This window comes from Acromyrmex echinatior, chromosome 1 (genome assembly GCF_024713525.1).
Source record: "Acromyrmex echinatior isolate Ae372 chromosome 1, ASM2471352v2, whole genome shotgun sequence".
NCBI classification, from domain to species: Eukaryota; Metazoa; Arthropoda; class Insecta; order Hymenoptera; family Formicidae; genus Acromyrmex; species Acromyrmex echinatior.
Genome location: NC_141852.1, coordinates 23,345,173 through 23,366,946, shown reverse-complemented (window position 1 = coordinate 23,366,946; position 21,774 = coordinate 23,345,173). Strand labels below are relative to the sequence as shown.

The following is a 21,774-nucleotide window of genomic DNA, read 5'->3' as shown; positions in this document are numbered from 1 at the left end:
TAAATTTTAAATGCATTTTTAATTATATAAATAGCGCATCGATTACTATCAGACTTGGAACAATCAATTTAACTTATATTATATATTATTTTAGCTTTGGTTTTTGATTTCAAGACCGAATAGTAATTGACATGCAGTTCATATAACTGAAGGATTTATTTAAAATTGATATAGAAATAAATATTATAATCATCCTCAACAGCTATTTATAATAGTTCAAGTCTTTCCGATTGTCATTCTATATATCGATCTACATAAAATATTACGCACTGAGAAAAATCTGATTGAATTAATTGGAATTTCGGTTGAAAATGGTCGAATCAGAATTTTTTTATTAAATTCAAGTTGTGAATAACTAAAATTCTAATTGAATTAATCAGAATTTTAATTGATATAATCGGAATCTTCTGGTCCGTCCATTTTTAATCAGACATTTTTCTCAGTGAGTTCACGCTTGCGACTGGTTCGAAATAAACGATCTATAATCTACTTTGTAACCATCGAAAGAGAGTATAATGGAATCGAGTGAAGGAATCAGTGCGTAAAATAAAAATTTTTGCGCGCACCGATAACACAGACATTTTTATCGTGAAGCAATTATCGCGACATGCGTCACGCTCGATTTCGTTAATCCCGCGTTAAGCGGCGAACCGCTACGTTTTGCCTTGCTTCTTTTTGCGTTTCGTCACGACTCGCCCCGTTGCAGGTTTCCAACGAGACCTCTCCATCGGCGTCGTGTGGCGAAGCATAGCGCGCTGCGTCCGACAGGCGTGTAATTCACCTACCACGAAAAATCATCGCGCCGGAAAAAACGTCGCGGCGCGGTGGAGAGTTCCAGTGAAACTGGCGAAAGAAGAGAGGAGAACAACTGGAATTCTCGCTCGATTTCACGAACATTATTAGGACGACAGGAAAATCGGTCCCGGCTGGATAAAGCTGTCTATCTCAGGCGGAATAATCGTCGAGTGCGCGTCTCAATATTACGTTGACTCTTGAATATAATTCAGAAACGAGAGTTCGATTTTATATATATACGTATATATATATATATATACGTATATAATTCAGACTTTCAGATTTTTTTTAAACGGCTTAATCTTTTTTTTTTTACCATCTGCTTATATAAAGCAATTTCACAGAAGAGTATTTAAAGCGAATGGCTGCGTCAAGAAAGCTTCGCATGTTTTTTTTTTCTTATGTAACGATGTTTGCAGAGTTTTCAATAATTGATAGATATCCAAATGACGTGCTTGGCAACTAGCCAGAGCAATGGTACCTGGTGCTTTCAGCTGATTTCACCGACTAGTCTTCGCATAACACTCGGTTTCCCTAGTAGATATCGGGAGATTTATATTGGCCGGCTACCGAAATTAATCTAGCGAAAAGCTGAAACCCCTTCCTCCCTGTGGCAAAGAGCCTGGTTCCGTTGAGGTTAATATAAGTTGCGGCCTCCCGCCACGGAAAAACGAGCACCTGCGGCTACGTGAAATTCCGTCGGGATGGAATTGGATCTGGATACGAGTATATATCTGTATGCCACCGTTTAGTTGTGTCCTCTCTATGTGTTTAATTCTACAATAATCAGCAGCAAAAGTTATATGAAATAAATTGGGAAAATAAAAATATCAATTTGTGATACTTTTCGATACGTTTCTCGGATTGAGACAATTAAAACATTCATTTATCTGTCCGCATTTTACGCAGAATAATTTTTGAAATTACAATTTTTTCATTTCATTGATATTATTTTCTTGAATTTACGATATTCATATCGGAAAATAATCACTGTGCATTAATGTACATGTATATTTTTTTAACTCAGACAAAAAATTTTAATTATAGTACAGTGAGGGGAATATATAAAAACCGCATATGTCGTGAAATCCATATCCATATTTTTTAGAGTATATATAGATAAATAAAGTTAAGTATAAAATTCACGAAAAAAAAAAATAGATTGAATAGTTCAGTTAAGCTATAGTTTGCTGCGCGAGTTTAACATCTATCATTAAGAAAATTTAACAAAGAAATTATATCTGTAAGGAATTATTAGTACGTTAATTTAGCTAATTATTTATTATACAATAAAAATTTTTAATATAACAAGTTTACTTCGTTACAGTAGCAAAAGTAAGCGTCATTTTAACTGTCATGTTTTGTTAAAAATTTTGCTGTATATACTGGATCGATTTTTATAGAAAATTATTTTTGTATTAACAAATTTTGCTATGCTATTACAACAAATATGAATATTTATAATCACTAATTTTATTCAGCGTTATACAACTTTGCTACTTTAACATAAAAAACTGAATGTAAAAATACTGCCGAATCAGTGAAGTTTTTAATTGTTTTAACAAATTTTTTTCCCATGATGCAATTATCTTTTTTTCTCTTCATCCACTTTGTAAGCATAACTTTCCAATGTGCAATAGAATGGCAATTTATAGTATTATATTAATAATTTTTAATATAGATCTTCAAAAGAAGCACGTGATTCTTACAATTTCTATTTTTGCACAACCTAAAGTTGCGGTTGCTCGTAACGGTCTCTACAACTGTATGGAACGAATTCTATTCTCGTTTCGATCATTGCAACAGTTATAAAATACTTTTAATATTTCACGTAAAACATTAGATTCGAGGGAGAATATATCATTTCAAAACGATCCAATTTCTTTGAATACTCGTAATTTATTCGAATAATCTCTCAAGCAGATTGTATTCTCTACTATAGATAAGAGAATACTTTCGTTGTATTTTTCAAAGAATCGCACATACAAAATGAAAGACTCTCTTGCTTCATACGTTCGCATGTTGTTCGTAAAAAATTCAGCCCGTTGAAAGAGCACTAAAATCCATACTGATCCCTAAACAAGACGTAAAAACTTTAATCCACTATTACCGTAGGATTTCTCGAGGCGTCTCAAGTCGTTGCCTCGAGGGATATGATAAAGACGTTACCTTTGTTCGGAATATATCTAGTGACCCGTATTCGCAAAATCAACCGCGAATTGGCCAACGGCTTTTCGCGTTTTTCTCTTAGCCGATATATCGGCTTCTTTCTTTCTCTTCTCTCGCTTTCCTTACAATATATATCATGCCACTACGTCGTAACGACCACCTTTGACCCTGTCCAATATCCGTGGAACGACGGTGATAAAAAAAAAAAAGAAAGAAAAAGAGAGAGGAAAAGAGAGAAAAAAAGAACGTCTGAGCTTGACAGCTTTCTCGCACGGTTGATTGAGCCGGATGACCAAAACGATTTAATGGACGACACGAAAATTATCGCCACCTTTCCCGGCCGTGGGTCATTGTTGTCAGAAGGCCGAATTTATCGGTTGGATCGAATCGGCCAGTCGGCCGGGATAGCTGCATCAAGGTAGATAGATGGTTGCACTCTCGAACGTAGCAGAGAGACTTCGATTTTCGATACGTTTGACGCTCACACTCGCAAGCCAACAAATATTTTTCGATTCTGTTATAATCGACTTACGCTTAACGTCGTTCCGCTGCGAACAAAGCTTTGTAAAACAGGTCGTTACACGTGTTTATTGCAAATGTAAATGTTTTCACTCGGTTACAGACTTTATTATTAAATTCTTCGTTGTGGGATGGGAATCATCATAGAATTTCACGTGGAATTACGAATAAAATTGCAAAATTTTCGTCGCGCGCGTTGCGGAGATATTCCAGTACCCACCTGCGACAAGATTCATAATACATACGAATACATTAGAACCGTCTCCTAATTTGTTTTTTTTTTTTTTTTTTTTTTTCGAGTGAAGGGGCCATAAGTCCGATCGGACTGGTATTCGGATTGGAAGTTTGCCGGGAACAAATAACCCGCGTCCGCGCGCGATAGCTTTGTAACGCGAGTGATTTTCGGTATTCGAGAACATTGTATTTGCCTCTTTTCGCTGCCTGCGGCCCTACGAGCCCAGCGAGCCCTGCAAGTTTCACAAGCTGCGCTCTGAAGCACACCGATGTACGTTCTCTCACAAAGCTGCAACAGTATGCAAATAGCGTTGCGTTCCCCCATGCTGTACGAAATGTATGACAACGCCGCACACATATCGCTCGTAAATGGCTTTTAACGGTGGTCCAACGATCGAAATGATACTTCATTATGGAATAAGAAACAATTAACCTGTGTCGCGGATAAAGACTAGGGTGGGAAATTTTTCGATTAAATTGAACGAGCAAATATCAATTTATCTCTTTATCAAATAATTAATCTATTATTTTTCAAAGGCCATTATTCCGGAAGATCTATACTTTTCAGGAAATAAACACACGTATTCAAAACCATTAATTTGATTGCATTAAAGCGTTCCATTCTATCAATTATTCCATTCTATCATTGTTTCTATCAATAACTGTAATAGAATACCTTTTATATACAAACGTGAATTTATATAAAAAACTGTACTATGTAAAAAGAGAACTTTTGCAAGAACAAAACTACATTTTTTATATATTTTTAGAATAAAGTAATTCTTTCTAAAATAAATTGTGTCAATTACACACACATATATATATATATATATATAATATATATCTGTATATAAAAACTTTGCGTTACTGTAAAAACTGAAAAATATATTTTTAGTTTATCAACCACTATTGCGAGTATTCTCCAACGGAAAAAGAAACCGCGATGAATAATTCTACGGTACTTCGTTTGTTAATCTAATAAACTCTCTTGCGCAGGTATGGTCGTTTATTCGATGCGGCGAGTAAAAACCATTAAAAATTCTATACTCGCTGAACGAATTCGAAAATGTTGAAGAAAGGAAGAAAAAGGGGGAAGTGGCGAAATCGTGCCTAATCTACAGCGAGAGTATTAAAACTGAGACTATTCCTGTGGAAGCTCACGAAGTGCAAACAGAGATCGGTTGCGTTGGAACCTAACTATTCTTTACGAACGATGAAGAGTACTGAAAGTAAGAGGAAGATTGCGAGAAGACGAAAAGGAGAATAAGGAAAAGGGGAAGAAAGGCCGAGTCGTCTCGACGCCAAAAAGCTTTGCGAAATTGCTCGTAAAAATTGACTGTTTTGTTGTGTACCAGAATTTACGTACTCTCGCTCGATGTTCTTTTACGAGCATGAAATTTTATGGCATGCACATGCAACACATTAGATTTCAGATAGTGCAGAAATTGGAAAATGCGATTTTCGACGATATTTTGATTAAAAATTCAGTTTCGCGAAAAGTGGGTGCTAACGTGCTTCATAAACACGGTGTTATTTCGGGTATAAACCAACTAAATAAAAACGGTATCTTTCAACAAAAATATTAGCGAAATCATATCGGTTCATCATGATCAGTTTTTCCAAGCACTACACCGAGAGAAAAGTTTTTGATATTTGTGACTACAATTGTATGATAAAACAATCATGGTTAGGAGCTCCATTTTTATAGTTATTACTACTATAATGTAATTATATTTATAGTTTTATATATCAAAAAAAGAATATGTAGTTCCCATGAAAATGATTATAAATATAATAATAAAAAGGAGCTTTTAACCTTATAATTATAGATCACAGATGCCTATACTAATACTAGATCGCTAACTTCGACTAAAACATTGTAAACGACCGGATATCCGGTTGAATTTTTTAAATGGCCGCCTCAATAATTTTGTCCATACATATATACATCGTACACATATACATATAACACGCATACTATCGCCGCCATTAAATCAACTAAGAAGTTAGCGATCTAGTACTAGTATAGACATCTGTGTTATACCTATATTTTATGATATAATTACACTAACAAATGCCAAAAATTTTTTTCTCGGTATGTATATACAAAAAGTATATTCATGACAGAAATGAAAAGTTATTTCTGAAGAACCTAAAAAAAACAATCATATCGAGTGAAGCATCGAGTGAATCGTATTTAAACTAACCTAAACGTCTCAACGCGCAGTGCGCTAATTTAGCACTACGATTCTAACGTAGCAATTTCCGCGAAATTGCTCCATGCGACATTCCCTCCTCCTTTTTTCCTTTTCCATTTTTCCTTCTCCCTTCAACACGTCGCGGTGAAATACGACGCTCCGGTCGAGAGCCTGGCCGGCCGAAAGGAAAAAAGTACCGTGTAAAGAGTCTTTGTGGATGACGTAATAAAATCTTCCTGTCTCCTCGAGTATAATGAGCGGCGTTCCGGCTACGGGGTAAGAAAGGACGAGAGACGGGGGATGACACGGTCGGGAATTAGATTTAGCCCCGCGCACTCGCTCCTCCCGACGCGCGACGGGAGATAAAGGACCGACGAGGGGAGGCGCGAGGGGGAGGGGAGGAGGGACAGAGAGAGAGAGAGAGAAGGGTTTTATCTCCTCGCGTGATTAAGCCGCGAGGTAGTATATCATCGATTATATTCTCGTTAGACTAAGTAGTCTAATGGCGACGGGCGTACCGGTATGCAGGGGCGTAGACGGAAGCTGAACGGAGATGCGCATTTTCCCGTGCGTGCTCACGCGGAAAGATACGCGTCTTTTCTTCCCTTTCGCACGCTCCCCCACGTACAGACCGGCTCTGCATTATATTTCGATTTACGCCATTTCGTAATACGCCACAGCCGTAGCTGATCGATAATCAAGATAATCAACTGAGGTATTTATTTAGTCGTTTATTACGTCGATCCGCGTCTCTTCCTCCGTGCAGGAAGAGATAATTTGCGGTCTTCCGATACGAAAAACTGACGATCAGATGGCCCATTAACGTTAAAACGTGCTAAGTACGTCTGAGCTCGAAGTAATTTCAGGCATTTTATAATTTTACAGCGATATTACGAGCGTTTTTTTTTTTTTTTTTTAGCACGGAATCCATTTTCGATCAAGTTTTTTGTAAAAAAAATATTTTTTCCTTTAATACACAGAGTGATTAAATCCTATCACGGTGACGTTGATGGATATTTTTTTGACGCATGTTTTTTTGACCCGGCGAGATCGATTAAATGTTACATGTAAGATACGATCGATGATGGAGCTTGAGAGAAATCAAAGAGAAAAAAGCGCGTAAAACGGTAGAACCCTTCGAGATTTAAGCACTTTGCGTCTCCCCTAATGCATGTGATATCTACAGAATCCATAGCTCAGCGTTTTTATCGCTACAGCAATACTTTTCTGAAACTGAAGAGTCCTTCAACGCGGTGAGTAACGGACGGTGTGAGTCAGCTTAATATCTTGCGACTTATATTACTATAGAATGCTATTGAGAAAACAATTATAAATAGTTTCAACCGACGTTTTAACTTTTCATTCGTAAGTTCGTTTAATTCTATTTCTATTGATCACCAAGACATACTTGTCTGAAATCTAAAGAGATCAGGGAAAGAATTTTGACACAGTTAGATCCATAGACATAATAAGGATAGACCGAGCGTGAGGTTTGAAATGTGAAGACTAGATGGAAAAAGATGGACAATGAATGCCGTGTAGCTTTCTCTTTCTGACTAGGAAAGAGAAGGGGAAGTAAGATGTGAATATCTTTCTCTTTGTCTAATATCTGCTCTCTGTCCTTTTTTATCTGATCCCCGTCATAAAAAAATTAATTTTCTATAGCTTATTCAATTGTTCGTTTGTATATGTACTTTCGAATTTCCTATGTACACTTTTGATGAAAAAGTTGACAATAAAGTAATTTAGGAAGGAAAGGCACTTCACCCTCCCAATTACAAGCAAATTAGACACATTAATCGACATAAATAGATTTTTTTTTATTATATATTCCAAAACAGATCGAGTTTTCTCGTTTGCACGACCTTATTAATAATTAAAATTTCGAGAACATTCGATATTAATAGATAGATACGTTTTAAACGTTATAAAATAACATTAATCGATAGATTTTCGCGTTTACACTTATGTATAATTCAATATTTTCTTTGCATATTTTTAACTTAAGTAAGCGCATATTATAGCCCAATTCAATCGTTGGGTAATTATGTTAGTGCTACTTAAACATTAATGAAATTACAAACAAATAGAATCTGGCAAGGGATCAAATAAACGAACTTTTAAAGAGTAAATCGAATAACTTTTAAAATAAGAGTGTGCAATTGAAAATCCGTCGATTAATATTATTTCAATCTAATTTCCTCATATATATAGTTGGGGGGGGGGGGGGAGCTATCGTGCCAAGTGTCTCCCAAAATTACTTGGTGCAAATAAAAATATGAAATGTGCATAAACATAAACAAATAATGAGCAATCAAAAAAAAAGAGCGACGTTGTAATTTTTTTTAAATGTTGGGAACTAACTTTATACGGATAAAGAAAGAAAGACTCCGCTATTCTTAGGTTGTGAAGATATTTTAGTTTTCGCAGACATAAGAAAACTTTTCATCTACACGCGAAATATTTTTTGGTTCACAACATAACTGGTTATCCCGTTCCTGCAGGAAACAGGAAGACGAAGTTGCGTCGAGACAAGTTTCCCAACTGGATTAGTCGCGAGCCGGATTAAATGGCAGAGCCTATTGTATGACGGATTTACCAAACTCCAGAGTTAAAGTGGTAGAACCACCTGCGGAAAGCAGGAAGAACGAGGAAAAGAGCGAAACGTTCGTTGAATATCGTGCCGCGATTAGAATTGCTTGAACTTCGTTCAAAAATTTCATGCATTCGGTAATATAAGAAAAAAACTCACAAGTTGAAAAGTGTGAAAAAATGAAAAAGTTGAAAAAATTGCGTAAAATAATTATTAACTTCGCGACAAGTCACACAATTATATATACCTATCTGTATTACATTTCTGTATTAATTATAAAATTAAATATATTGTAGAAATACATGACGACAGTAGAGTATTGTAACAAAGTATAAAAGTTCCTCCCTTACTTTAAAAGTGACAGAACTAAAAACGTGATTTTTTAATTATTACCATGAATGAGTTATAAGTAAATATTATCTTATCAATCATCAAAAGTAAACTAACTTTATAGAAAATCATCGAAATTACAACTCAAAAAGAGTGATTTTTTTTAAGGATTGTGAAATAAAAATGATAAACAAAAATAATATATTTGATCATGTTAAGAATATTTTTTAACGATATTATTTGATTAGTCGATAATTTTCTGTCAAGTTAAAATATAGTTCTTTCATTTATTTACTAACTTAATTTTTTAAGTTATTTCACTTTTGAAATAAGGGAACAATATGTTGAATTCATAAAAAATCATATTTCTTTTTTTTTTTTATACATGTATAATCGTGAAAAAATCTTTTATTAACTTCGAGAGATAAAAAATTCTTATTTCCTGCAAGAAAGTACCGATTTTTTTATTTATTGATAACTAATCATTCTTTTTCTTCGATTTATTCGGGAAAATAATATTTCCTACAAAATTCTATTCAGGAGATATAACTTTTTCAAAAAGTATATAGATACGTTCTTCAATTAACATTTTGAAACAGAATATGTAACAGAATTCAGAGGACACTTTCGTCAAGATAAATCGGGTGACGAAAACAAAGCGAGAATACCAGATGGACAAGAGATGAAGAGAGATAAAAGATTCGCGTGCGTTCATTTCATATAAATTCTCCTTTTGTTGCTTTTCCTGTCATCGAGTGGACGTCGAACGCGAAAGGGGCGGCGATAAACTTCGCAAACAGATCGTACGCACGATCGTTTGTGATATATCTCGAAGTAGCGACGCCAATAAACGCAGCACGCCAGAAAATTGTCTACCGTAACGTCTATATTACATTACCGTAATTTTGTGTGCTCGTCGAAGCGAGAGAGTGACAGACTCATCAAGTAAAATTAATTATTCATCACGCTCGTTAGATAACGAGATCATGGATATCAATCTTGTTGCGGTGTTACCGCAACAGCGCAATTACCATAAATCGAAGACAATGTCGGACTGTCGCTTGTTATCGAGATCGTATTCTCTTTGTAACAATTTATCTGAAATTTTTCCGCGGTATTGCGCGATAGTGCGTGACTAACATGCATCGCAAAATATTTACGATACGCTATAAAAACGTCCGCGTTCGGCGAATTTACTTTACTGGCCCGTGAACTTTCTACCGAGTCTACGTAAGTTTCAACGGTGACTTTGCCTGTCTATTGTTGACAAATCGTAAAGAGAGAAGCGAAATTATGTACACATACCGCTCAATCATGATCATTTTCGATAGTTACACTGAGAGAAAAGTATTTGATATTTGTAATTATGCAATTAATGGTTAAATAATTATGTTTGTTAGGAGCTCCATTGTGTTATGGTTATTACTATTATGTTAATAATAATAACCATATATTATTGTTCTCTCAAACATGAAAACATTATACTATAAATTGTGATAATTTCAAATATTAATATAATAAAATATCAAGATATAATTAATGATAAATAAAATAAATACTTGTATTCAGTTAATGCAATTGTAATGTTATAGTAAATATAACTATTTTCTTTAAATTCACTTACTATTTATATGATAATAACAACTAAAAAATTTACTAAGAAAAAACGAAAGATCTTCAAGCAATGTGTATGACTATTATCAATGATACAATTGATTATATTTACATGATTAAAACAACTATATAGTTGTCCCAAAAATGATTATAAATTATAATTAAGTTATAATAATCGCAACCGTTATTTTCTCTCGGTGTTCCTTATTTTTTTTTGTCATTACAATAAACTTCATTTTAAATAAACCGATTTATCGAATAACTGACCGATAAAATTATCAATTACAATTTAGAATAATAACCAAAGGGCCTATAATAAATCCATGCTTATTATGGCAACGTGCACGAATCGAAATTTGTACAGTCCAGTAATAACACTCTGGTAAATTAATAAGGAAATTAGATAATTTGAAATGGAAATTCTGATTAATTATACTCGTAAAATTATGCTAAAACATAGATACACATGTTAAATCATCAACTTATTACAAGTAAATTTAGACGGCGGAAGTTAACTCGGTGAAGCTGCTGGAACATTTTTCGAAAATCGAAGTCACCGTTATAATCACGTATGGCCATCTGGTACTTTTAATAACATTTTTCCCTGAATATAGGATCGGTATGTTCCGCTACTCCTCTCCAATCCGCTTCCCTACTTTTTACATATTTTCCCAACGGTTCTGGAATTTTTATGAAAGTAAGTCGTAGGTCCTTTATAAACGGCCGTACGATAAATCATTGTTATATTAATTATGAAGTACATCGACATGCGCCAGTTTTTTGTCCAAAAAAGCAATTGGATATTTCACATGATCAATGATTCCGTCTCTTTGTTATCTTTTACAGCCTTGTAACATTTTCATCATAAAATACAACGATATAAAATACAATAATAATTCTCAATTAATTTATCATCGCAAAGATACGAAAAATATATGTCATTTAACATATACGTGACACGACAAGCTCAATCGACATCGATGATACCAATGAGAACTGCTACCGCAAGTTCGCGTGCGAATTGAATCCGCAGGCTGATTACGCGTCGATTATGCTAATCTCGCTCGCTAATCTCCACTGCATGAAATCGCATGTCGCACGCATTGTGACGAGAGTACAATTACTTCCATTTCCACTCCATGTTTCTCGATAGCGATTTGTTAATGCACAGTTGCTTTGAGGTTTTTTCATCGCATCGATAGAGAAGGATGAATATATAAATTAAAGGAAAGAAAAAAGGATAAAGCGGGGGTGGTTAGAAACTTGGTGATTCTCAATTTTCCAAAGCTTATAGAGCTCTCCGCAAGAGTAGCGACCAAAGACACCTGGGTACCGTCTCGGTAAACGGTGAAAACTTTCCTAAACTTTCGCTTGAGAACAATTGAGATGCATAATATCCACGTTAGTGAATATACAGAGAACGCTCTTAAGATGCGCGGAAGGCGGGGAACGTAAACTCGGAAAATCGCATGGAATTTATCGGCAAGATTTCACGTTTTACGAATTATTCGCCGTGAACAATGTAGGAAATAAAAAAAAGGACTCGGTATCGAATATGTTATGTATGTATAGCGTGACGACGCAATTCCACGCGTGCATTTTATCGAGGAGATTCATTATATACAGCATGTTCTCCTCATCGTTACGTCAAAGTAAGCGTTGCCGTCCAAGAAGTATGCAACAACTACTTGACACGTTGTATCCCGTCTCTCGGGTCTTAACGTCAAACAAGTTCGTCCTGATTTTGGCTGGTTCCCTAAAGCGTTGAGAGAGTGAGAGAGAGAGAGAGAGAGAGAGAGAGAGAGAGAACCCTTTTGTACTTTACCGAGCTCCGCGCAAGACTTACAACTTACAACTTACAACGTTCTCTGACTTACAACTTACAACAATTACAACGGACATTCTTCGTCTTTACGCTCTAGGTTCGCTTCCTCGCGTTTCTTCAATTTCGCTGGATCCAACCTTATATCTATTTCATGATTAAATTTAATCTCGATTTAATTTACTCTTTATCTTTTTCTAATTCTTAGAACTTGAAAAAGAAAAACGTGAGTTACTTTTTTTTTCATATCTTTCTTTCTTATCTTCGAAAAACAGGTATAACATATCACATTAAAGTAAATTAAAAAACAAATATTCCTTTCATTTTGACTTCTTTGAAACTTCATATCTGGTAGTATTTAGAATCATTAATTCCGAATCTGAAATAAACATTTTTTAAACAATAACCTTTGTTTAAGATTGAGAGAATCCTTATTTATATTTATATATTTATGTAATTTTGTTTTTTAATAAGAACTTTATTCGCCGTTCATGTAAATACATAATCAATAGAAAATAGAGCTCATAACGGTCGAAGCTGCAGGATCTTTGATGCTTAAATAATTCGGTGTGAATTTTTTTTTTATACATATACTATATATATGTACGTATCAAATTCTGTCAAACTGCGCGTCAGATTGATTTTTCGGTCTTGAAACGCTATACCGACAAAAATATCTAAAAATTTTTTAATTCAAACGATTGATTCAAAGTTTGAAGTTTTTTGGATAAAATGTATTATATAGCAAACAATTTCGCCTATATATAATAATAATAATAATTAGAAAAAAAATATTTTTAGGGTCGCTAATTTCAAATCCGAAGTAAAAAAATCTGCAAATTTTTAAAATATACAATGCCGGATTAAAATCATAAAAAGTCATTAGAATTACATTAAATTTGATATCCTTTTGCATCGCTAATTTTGGATGTATAAACGTACAAAAACTCAAAATGAAAATTTTAATATAACGAACTAATATTGACAAAATACAGACTACATGAAAGTTACTTGGTATTCGTACATTTTGAGATTACTGATTTCAAATCTCAAGCAAAAAGTTATCAAATTTAAAACAACATGAATTGTTGTTTCTACTTTATACAAATCAGTCTTTTTTACATATTGGATCCGCCATATTAAATCTACTATTTTTTATTTTTCAATTTTTACTTTAGATTCGCCATTAGTAATTCTAAAAACGTCCATACTTGGTCTCAAATAACTATATCGGTTTTTGTATGTTCATGTCGAATCCGTTTTAAATTCTTGACATTTTTTTTTTTCAAAATCTAACTTCATATTCTTAATCAACTACCTAAAAAATATGTCATGCTTCCAAAAATATGTATATAAGAAAAATCTATCCTTTAGAGGATTAAAGCAAGATAAGTTAATCCACATTGATAGAAACGGGTAGCATATTCCTGTTACCCGTTTTCATCATCTCGAACCTTTCCGTTTGCCGAACTGTACATTTTATATTGACGTTATGTCACCGAGCGCAGTTTACAGGTAACGTGTGAGTCTCGTGACGCTATTTTTCCCTGAAACGCGGCTTCCATCCGGCATGGGAGAAACATGTCAACGACGAAATAACGACGCGGAGGCGTCCTGGGCGATCGTAACTCACGATTCCGCGAGGATTCGCGGATCGTAGCCGGTAAGATCCCTTCGTAATACCCTGGAGGATCGAAGGCGAGAAAGAAATATATGTGTAAACCATATATGGGACAGTCGAGGCACGCAGTGTCGGAGGATTTGGACGCCTAGTCTCGTACGTTATTTCGAGGTATCCTTTCTTCTCGTTTCTTCCGTTCTCTCACTTTCTTATTCGGTAATTCTTTTTGTTCAATTTCATTCGATACGTTTCCGGCTTCTCGTCTTCCGCTATAAATAGGTCAGCAGATGCTCATCAGACGGAATAAGATACAATCACGATGAGAAATAAGGAACATGTAATTCTACGATATGAAGAGAAAAAAAAATATCGTGTTGTCCCACTGTATAAAAATATACCTTCCGATGTGATGTTTACCTTGATGCAACGACTAGTAACATGCTATATCGGGTTACGTCGATAAAATGCGTATAGAGTTCTGTCGTAGCGATGCAGGTACAGTCTCAATTACTAGGACATTCATCATAGTAATTGATACAGGAACATTTTGCAATCGAATTTTTTCTTCTTTTCTTAACATTTCTTATGTATGACAAAAGTTATTCTATAGAAGTAAGTCTATAAGCATTGCGAACTTTGTTTTGTGTTAACAATTTATAGTGAAGAACAAAACGTATTCGTAAAAGTTTATTTTTAAAAGGTAAACATTAATTAGTAATTTATTAACAGAGAATAAAATAGACTGTACATTTTTCAAAATTATTTCAAGTACCTAAAGACGTGTAATAATTAAAATGTTTCAAAAATAAACGAAAGTGAAAAATTTTATTATTTGGATACACAAAAAGTAGTCATGCAGTCGAAAAATTTAGCTTCTAAAACATATGAAGTTCTTTTATTTATATTAGGAATGTCCTATTCATTGTATAAAATTGCTAATTAATATTTACTTTCTGCAAATAAAGTATTTCTTTTATAAAAAATTCCCATGTACAAATATTTTTTGCACTCACTGTGTAATGTAAAAATAATCTTCATATATTTTTTATTTTCTGCAAGATTCTTTCATTACATTAATTTTACGCTTTTAATCATCATCTTATCTTTAACGTGAGTGGTGGATATGATGATAAATGATAAATCGAAATAAAAGCAATTTGCCAGATTTCTTTCGAAATTCAACGTGAGTACGAGACTCAGTGACTGATTAAGAATGCCTGCAGGTGCTCGTCAGCCCATAAAGATTACAACGAGCGGTGGAAAATTAATCTCGTATACCACGTACGACAGGGAAGGAAGCTCGACTCAATTACGAGGGTCAAGCCCGAGAGGTCTCATAGGGGATGATCCGACGGTGAATATGTCACGATCGAGTCCGCCTGTAAATTGTTTCCCGCCAATTGAATTTTCTTTCTTATCCCGATGCAATCCAACAAAGAGCTTCCGTAAAATTGTAAGAGATACTTTGCGGCTAATTTGAAAAGGAAAATCTGTCCTGTTGAAAGTAAGTTCATTCATTGGCACGGTGCGTAAATTATATTTTTAGTTTAAATTAAATTTTTATAATTTAAATTACATTTTCAATCAAGCAAAAGAAATATTGATTATATAAGTTTGATTATTTAAGTTTGACAGAAAATTTAGATATTTTTGTATATTTTAAGAGCGAGTTAAATACCATTTATTTAAATTAAACGAAATGTCGATACGACATCGATTATTTCATTGACTTTTTATTTTGCTTAAAAAATAATAAAATAAACAAAATCTAACGAGGTAACGAATCGAAATAAAATCAACAAAATAAAATGTTATATAAATTTAATTTACGTTTTCTTGTTTATTAAATATCGATGAACCTGTCAGTGAATATAGGTACCAAAACGCGTAAAGAGGACGAGACGTATGTAACCATATGTTTCATATTCGGCCGTTTTGCTACATTTATGGGCGACAGGCCTGACGTTGTCGCCAAGGAAACAAGGTGCGCAAGTGGCATCATGGCAGATGGGTTTAACGACAGCTCGAGTTACTAAAGGGTTCAGCTTTAGCATCGTCGACCTTTCGCCCCGTCGCATCATTGTACGCGGTTCTCTAAACGATAAAGTAGCCAACTAATCGCTTCTACGCGACTATACCATATTTCGTGCGGAAACGAGATAATGCACTGATGTCGTATGATATAGCAGTGTACAGAATAACGGAGTGCAACCACAATAGAATATTCCATAATAACTGTGGATGGTGTAGTATCACACTTCACCAATATTCCAAATCTATTTTTACTAGTTAAAGCATTAATAACTCTCAGATGATAACTTATTAAGAGTCAAGAATTTCCAAAATTTATAGAAGTATAAATCTGTTATGGGAATCTAATTCGAATTCGTTAGAGACTTCATTAAAGTCTAGTAAATAAAATATCAAATATCAAAATTTAGGATAATGATCTAAAAGTCGCGAAGATTTAACTGTATAATTGTCATTTTATTTGGAAATAACATTGTACGTTATCAATCACCGTCAATTTCGAAATATATACAGTCTAAAATACATCTCATGTATAAACAATAATCGAAAATTTATATTTCAAAACCGAGGATAAAATAAAATATATCTACAGATACATCACTTTCGGATATTCGCGATGCTATCCGAGATTATTCACGACCGACGTGCTTACGACCCCAGATTTTGCTCGCGCTTTTAATGCGATTGTGCCTCGCTCTTTTGTAAAAACAAGTATTCCTATATCTCAAAACTTTGGCAATAGCCGGGCACGTATATAGTCAAAATTTGCCGGATTCCCACACCTTCGTATGTGAGCATCGAGAACGCATTGTCCACAAACGGAGCTCAGCGCTCGGGTCGAACTTTCGACCTGAAACTACTATAATTTAGAACCGCGGAGCAGTTTACCAGCACGCGGACTTTCCACCGCCATCAGTATGTAGCGAAAAATCGATCGTGCTCTTCTGACAGCACACGCTGCATGCTCCGTAATTCAATAACATACTTGCGGGATAATCGCCGGCTAAAATGGCGCAACGCGAATTTCCAACGGATAACAAATTAACGCACTTAATCATCTTCTTTTTCGCGATTTCTCTTCCTTTAATAGTTTAATATACGACATCCATATATTCATCAATAAGGTAATAAGTCAACTGAAGCCTAGGATGCAACAAGATTGAACGGTGGCAGGTAAATCGTTTGAGCGGCGAGCGACGAGGGCGTGCAAGAGAGAGAGAGAGAGAGAGAGAGGAAGAGAGAAAGTGGTAGCCATTAACGCTCCTTGTAATTTGACATTAGCTGTCTTCCATCAGCGACGGTAGCTTAATTACATTCCACAATGCTGGCCGCTTATTGTATTCTTGGACGGAGTTATGTTTCCAACAACGTCACCGACACCACGACGCGACAATGACGCGCGTGTGGACCGAAGATAGATATAGCGTCCAAACGGGAAAATTCAAACGAATTACTTGGCAAACATCGAAAGGCAGAGAGGCTCGAGACACGCGTGTGCATGCAACTCATTAGTTAGCTACAAGTTAAAGTTAAAGTGTCCTTAAGAAACGCACTACGTCACTTGGAATTAACTTTGTATCTCTAAGAATAGCAAAAGCCAACGGATTCTCATCTCGTTTTAGATTAGATTGCGTAAGATCAATACGTAGCAAAACTACGTGACTTTTCTGTTATGTGCTATTCCTAAAATCTAATAAAATCTCGTAATGAGTAGGGCATATCGTTTTCATCAACGTCCGTTTGTTCCATTATGCGAAGATAGTTTTATAATTTCGAAAGTTCAAAACGCACGATTGGTTTGTGAAAAAAAAATTATTATGGAATTGAGTAAAAATAATGAAGGACGATTCCTAAAATAATAAGTAAAACGTAGCGTTTTCATCAATCTTTATAAATGTTTTGCTCCATTATGTCAATATAAATAGTTCTAATTTCGAAAATTTAAAACGCACAATTCACTCGTAAGAAAAGTAATACAAAATTGAATAAAAATACTGTAAAGCGATTCTTCTTTCGTTATTTGATAAATCCTGACACAATGGACGATGCGTAAGGAAAGGAACATTGATTGGTGTAAAAATATTCAATTTCCTTCGATACGCAGGATACTATAATTTAATTTCGTAAGTTTGATTAAAAAAATTTCATGAAAGCCTTAGCCTGTCGCGCGCACTTCGCCGAATTGCCTGATAAAAAAGGAGGACGGAAGGGCTAGGAAAATGACAAGTAGAAAAAAAAAGAGAGAAAGAAAGAGAGAGAAAAGGAGAGAAAGAAAGAGAGATGGATAGATCAGATCGGCAGTGTCGTCGATCTAATTTTATCCATGTCACGGTGGACCGAACCCGCAGAGGGAGGACTGCCTTTCTCTCTCTTTCCTATATCGTGAAAAGGGAAAACCGAGCTTTTGCGTGATCTGCCCACAGTGGGATGGAAAAAGCTGCTCATTGAAGCTTACGACGATGACGGAAAACAGAAGCGATCGACGTCATTCGAGGCTCGTTAGGCCTCTGGAAGGCTTTGATCGCTCGGCCGGACGCCATCTCTCATCGAAGAGAGACAAAGAGATGTTCCGCGCGTACGTAACATCGTTGTCGGTGTTTCGGTGTGTCTGTGCCGAGCGAGTCAAATTGAAATTTCGAATTTGGAATGAAAATTCTTTTTAACAAATCTCTCTATACAAATATCACCTCGATACATTTCATTCGATTAATGTATTCAGATGTTTTACGAAGAATTATGGAAGAACTGTAAAAATAAAGAAAAAGAGATATTTACGGTTTCACAATCGACATTTTCAACACCTCATTTATGACAAGAATCGTGCCTTATCATTCTCTCTTATCGACTGTAACGAATTCACGGGTCGATGTTTTGTAGATCTGGGGATGGAGAGCAAAACACGAGTGATAACTAATGACTAAAAGTAAACGTCGCGATCCTGTCATACAATAAATTGCTCGTTTCACGTACGGCTCTTTTTGCTGTCATGGTCGAGAACGGTGGAAACGGTGGAAACGGTGGATCATTTTCCGTGACTACACTTTTTGCAACATTTGGATGATTAGAACCAGAGATAGGAGGAGTTTGAGAACGGATAGACGTTCCTGAACGTAAAGACGTTCCTCGTGTAGTCAATCAAAAAACTCATGGGTTACGAACAAAAACAAAGAGCACGTCGAATTATTTCGCGGTCGCGAGATTCACGGACTAAATCGGAGGCTGCGTTCGCGGCAGATTACCGCGGAAATGTCTGTTAGCTTTAAAATATTATTTACCTGTATATCTGATTAAAATATTTGCTCTATATATTTGATTGAGGCCCGGTTGTTCCACCTTTTGATAAATTTTATCTGTTAGATAAATCTGGCAATCCGCGCATATGATTGGGTAATCTTATTACTTACCCAACAGGTAAAATTTACCAAAAGATGGAACAACCGAGTCTTAATTGAGTATTTAAAAAAAGACGTCCAAGTAAACTTTATGAGAAGGAAAATTATAACTATTATTTGTCATATGTTTTTTTTACTATATGTTTTTTTTTATAACGTAACGAAAGAATGAGAATTTTTAATAAACAGTATAGAAATCTTATCTTTTAACCTTAACGTAGTTTAAAACACCTTTTGCGTGCACACGAAGTTTAATCTAATAAATTTTTAATTTTCATAATTTTCAGAAACTTGTTACTTTAACTTTGTAAAACAGTATTTTCGTGCAGCTCTATAAAGCTAGTAGATTTAGTCCTGCTAGCTTTATAGAGCTCTTTCGTATCCTCTCCAAGCTAATCGATTTAACTGACGTGAGAAAATTTCATAAAGTTGCAAATATGAGCATTAGTCTGGTATTTACAAGGTAAGCTGCTCATCAAAACAACTTGGCGACACGTTCTTTTTATCGCTGTATTCCCCAAATCCACGAATCGCATGACTACGAAAATGTCAGTTAATATTCAATTTGAAGGTATTATCCACCTATATATCTGATTGAATCGATTGTTTCAGGCAAGGCATAAATTATGAAGCGGAAAGAAAGAAAAATTTCTAAGAAAGAAAAATTACAGCTATTATTCGTTGATGTGTACTTTCGTCTTTACATAGATTATTACAGTGCAGTAGAAGAATGGAAATTTCTAAAGCTGCATAAAAATTCTTTCAGCCATAATGTAAAATTTCTTAGCATGGATAAAACCGTTTACTTTAACATATATCGCTCATTTCCTGCAACAGTATAACTCAAAAATTGTCATGTTTTAGTTATTTGTAAAAAAGAACAGAAACCTTAAAGAACAGAAAACTTAAAAAAAAAAAAGAATATAATTTAAAATATAATTTAAATGCTTTTATTTTTCTACAATCTGTTATTATCGAATTGCATTTCAAAAATGTTACAAAATTTTAATGATTCAAAGAGAACATTCAAATCTTTTTTCGGAAAAACATTGTTTTTTGAGTTGTATCATTATTGCAGCAAATGAGTGGTATATTGTTAATTTTCACATAAAAATATCTACTTTCAATTTTATGAGAATGTACTCTCGTGAATTGAGCGATTCGCTCGTACCTTTCTGAACTTACCGATTTAATTAATACGACAGTGTGAGAAAATTTCACAAAAATTTGCATATGTGAGCGTCGGTCCGGTCGCATTCGCGCAAGATAGGTCATCAAAACGACCCGGCGACACGCTCCTTTAGCCTTTTAATCGTCGTCGACGCATTCCTCGAGTACGCGAATCGCATGACCAGCATGTAATTAGTCCGCTGGTAATTTCGCCTCGCGTAACGCGTGCATAAAGACACACATGAAGGGCCAGATGGTAGTCTAAAATGAAAAAAAGAAAAAATAAAGAACGAAAAGAGAGCGACGAGGAAAGACGGCGGAAAAGGGAAAGCGAGCACGCTGTAATTTTGCTCGAGCGATGTACGTACAATATTAGACAGACACGATTTTTTTTTAGCATCATAAACGCATACCGCGGTAATGCGCACATCGTATTCGAGCAATGTGATAAAAACACGACGATTTAACATTTATACTGTATTAAAATTATAAATAAAATGCAACGCGAGTCCATTTTTGATATTTCATACGAGTTATTTTAATCAGTTAATTTTCTTCTTTTAAATAGATATTATTTATGTGGAATGTTACATGATATCCTGAAAAAGCATGTTTCTGTTGTAAATTGAAGTAGAAAATACCTTTTGAATAAAAAATTGAAGAAAATATAAACATGGATTCAATTCGAAATGATTCATCACCAAAGAATCATTCATCTTGCTTAGTCATTCACATCATCTTACATTTTTAGATTTTTTATCTGTGGGGCCAATAAAAAATTCAATATAGATAGATAGATTAATATTAGAACTGGACTTAAAACAGTATATTGAAACATATGTATAAGGAAATAAGCAATACTTACGATGATCTTCATACAATTACTTAATTCATTTGAGATCACATCATTCTCTATATTAATAAGAAAAGAATACATCAATTTGAACAATTTACTTACTTTCTTATTTTTCATTCTTAATAAAAAAAAATGTTCTAAAAAATTGTGCTTGTAATGTAAATTAAAATAGAAAATATCTTCTGAATAAATGTCTTCTGAAGAAAACAAACATGGATTCAATTCGAAACGGATTCATCTACGAACAATTCATCTTGTTTAACTACCAAGATCATTTATAAACTTTATAAGCACTTATACAAGTACATAAATAGATAACCGTCTCGAATTGAATTCATGTTCATAGAATTTTCTACTTCAATTTACATCAAACACATGTTCCTTTAATTTGTAACAGTACGTAACATTCTGTATAGTATACAAATTTTAT

The 21,774-nt window shown here is 34.6% G+C and overlaps 1 protein-coding gene across 3 annotated transcripts in view; it reads right to left on the bottom strand.

Annotated features, from left to right (window-relative positions):
* Positions 1–21,774, bottom strand: part of msi (RNA-binding protein musashi) — a 139,427-nt gene that overhangs the window by 113,423 nt on the left and 4,230 nt on the right. The window contains exon 1 of one of the 3 annotated variants that reach the window (XM_087405991.1): positions 1–21,774. This exon is cut by the window's left edge and continues 9,861 nt beyond it. The exons of 1 other annotated variant lie outside the window; for it this stretch is intronic. The gene's annotated coding sequence lies outside the window, so the exon portion shown is untranslated. One more of the 3 variants, XM_087405978.1, reaches the window with a different exon arrangement.